Genomic DNA, 3,116 nt, shown 5'->3' on the forward strand with positions numbered 1-3,116 from the left:
TTAAAAATTTGTAATTATTCCTTTTGGCCCCAACCACCATCTTCCAGTAATTTGCCAAAATTATGAACACAAAAGGGAAGAGGAGAGGCACCTGATATACTTCCTCTAAACCTTTTAGAAAACATGGAGTTGTTCCTTTGCCCACATATACGCATACCTGTAAAGAAAGGTGATACAGTAGACATTAAGGGAATGGGTACTGTTCAAGGAGGAATGCCCACGTTACCATGGCAAAACTGGAGCAGTCTACAGCGTTACCCAGCATGCTGTTGGTATTGTTTGTAAACAAGGTAAGCACAAGATTCTTAAGACAATTAATGTGTGTATGTATAGAGTATACTGAGCACTCTTAAGAGCCAGGATAGCTTCCTGAAACTCGTGAAGGAAAATGATTGGAAAAAAGGAGGAAGCCAGAGAAAGGTGTCTGGGTTCCACTAAACGTCAACCTGCTCTACCCAGAGAAGCGCACTTTGCGAGAGCCAATGGAAAGGAGCCTGGGCTGCTGGAACCCAGTCCCTATGAATTTATGGCGTAATAGATGTTAAAAAATCATAATTACATGGCAAAGAACTTTCTAAGGACAAAATTATTTATATCCACTTTGTTCCATAAAATATTTCAGGTGGGTTATGAAGTTATTTACATATATCCACATTTTAAAAGTATACTAGAAGAAAACATAAACTTTTGCTACTATATAAGTAGCACTGAAGCCAATTTAAGTTGGAACTGATTTGCTTATAAGTTACAATAAAAACTTGAATACCAAGCGTGGGTGCCTCACGCCTCAAATCTCAGCACTTTGGGAGGCCGAGGTGGGAGGATCTCTTGAGGCCAGGAGTTGAAGACCAGCATGGGCAACAGAGAGAGATCCTGTCTCTGAAAAATCAGCTGGCTGTGGTGGCACCTGTCTGTAGTTTAGCTACTTGGGAGGATCACTTGAGTCCAGGAGTTCAAAGTTACAGTAAGGTGTAACTGTACCACTGCACCCCAGCCTGGGACAAAAAGCAAGATCCTACCTCCAAACAAAACAAAACAATGCTTGGAAGATAAAATGTGGAATTCCAGTCTAAAGAAGTTTAATTAAACCTTCACCTGCAGTTACACTTTCTTGTTTTTTGTATTTTTGAGACAGGGTCTCCCTCTGTTGCCCAGGCTGGAGTGCAGTGGCGTGATCTCGGCTCACTGCAACCTCTGCCTCCCGGGTTCAAGCAATTCTTGTGCCTTAGCCTCCTGAGTAGCTGGGATTACAGGTATGTGCCACCACACCCAGATAATTTTTGTATTTTTAGTAAAGACAGGGCTTCATCATGTTGGCCAGGCTGGTTTTGAACTCTTGACCTCAGGTGATCTGCCCACCTTGGCCTCGCAAAGTGTGAGATTACAGGCATCAGCCATGGCACCCAGCCAACAGTTACATTTTCTAGACTAGAGGTCTAGAATGTCCCTTAAATTGCTAACCCTTTAGGAAGGCAGCCTACCACCTTCACTTTCTCGGGACCAAAATACGCCAGTTTTCTTGCCATACCATTGACACCACTCACACCCTCTGCCACGTCACAAAGCTCCACATGGTAGAACATACAATGACCCACTCGCCTTTAGAAATCACTCCCGCAATCTTGGTAGTTATTTCTTTTGAGCACACATTAAGAGAATGAGATTCTGTTGGAAGTGATAAAGCAGCTAGCTTTACTTAGAATGTGAGGACCAATGTTATAACTCCATACCAGAAACTGAATTAGTGATGCAATGTAAAAAAAAAAATTTTTTTTTTTTTTTTGGAGACAGAGTCTTGCTCTGTTGGCCAGGCTGGAGTGCGATGGTGCGATCTCACCTCACTGCAACCTCCATCTCTCGGGCTCAAGCAATTCTCCTGCATCAGCCTCCCGAGTAGCTGGGATTACAGGTGTGTGCCACCACGTCCGGCTAATTTTTTTTGTATATTTAGTAGAGATGGGGTTTCACCATGTTGGCCAGGCTGGTCTCAAACTCCTGACCTCAGTAATCTGCCCACCTTAGACTCCCAAAGTGCTGGGAGTACAGGCGTGAGCCACCACGCCCGGCCGGGATGTCCAAAAATTCAAGGTGAATTTTAACATCTGCAAACTTCTCCCCCTAGAAAACATAATCAACTTTTAACACTTTTCCAAAGATCAACTATTTCAGGTTATATTTGAAAGAAAAAGACTAATTAAATACATCATGCATCTAAGGCTTAAAGGTAGAAACAAAGATAATGATGGTTACTTTTCTGTAGTATTCAACAGATAAACTTTATTGGGCACAACTGTCTATTTTAAAAGAATGTAGCTTCCCTCTCTGTAGGAATACATTCTGAAAGCAGACCTGCTATTTAAGCCACTACTTATCTAGTCATGAGCTTAAGACTGCAAACTCCAGCACCATGTTTTACAAATGAACTAAGAAGACAATTTAGTGTACATGAACGCTAAGACAATGCAAAAGCGAACGTAAAACACAGATGTGTCCCTTTGGACTGGGCACAGTGGCTCATGCCCATTGCATTTTGGGAAGCCAAGGCGGGTGGATCACCTGAGGTCAGGAATTCGAGACGAGCCTGGCCAACATGGTGAAACCGTTTTTATTAAAATAAAAAAATTAGCCGGGTAGGTGGCAGGCACCTGTGATCTCAGCTACTCGAGAGGCTGAAGCAGGAGAATAGCTTGAACCCAGGAGGTGGAGGTTGCAGTGAGCTGAGATCATGAACCTGCACTCCAGCATGGGCGACAGAGTGAGACTCCATCTCAAGAAAAAACAAACATAGATGTGTCACTTTATTCATAAAAGTTAGATGTACAGTCTTCTCAATCACAATGAAGTAGAAAACGTGAAACATCCTACTAAACTTTTAACACTGCTTATTACAATTTTATGTATGCTAGAAGATGCTAGTGTTCTAAAAAAGATATAACAACTAAAATCTTCCTAAACACGAACATTATATGACAAGCATAATCGACTGCATGGAACTGAAAGTGTAATCTCAAACATCAGTGTAATCTCAAACATCAAAAATAAAGCCAGCCGGGCGTGATGACTCACACCTGTAATCTCAGCACTTTGGGAGGCTGAGGTGGGAGGAACATTTGAGT

Source organism: Chlorocebus sabaeus, chromosome 12, assembly GCF_047675955.1.
Source record: "Chlorocebus sabaeus isolate Y175 chromosome 12, mChlSab1.0.hap1, whole genome shotgun sequence".
In the NCBI taxonomy this organism is placed as follows: Eukaryota; Metazoa; Chordata; class Mammalia; order Primates; family Cercopithecidae; genus Chlorocebus; species Chlorocebus sabaeus.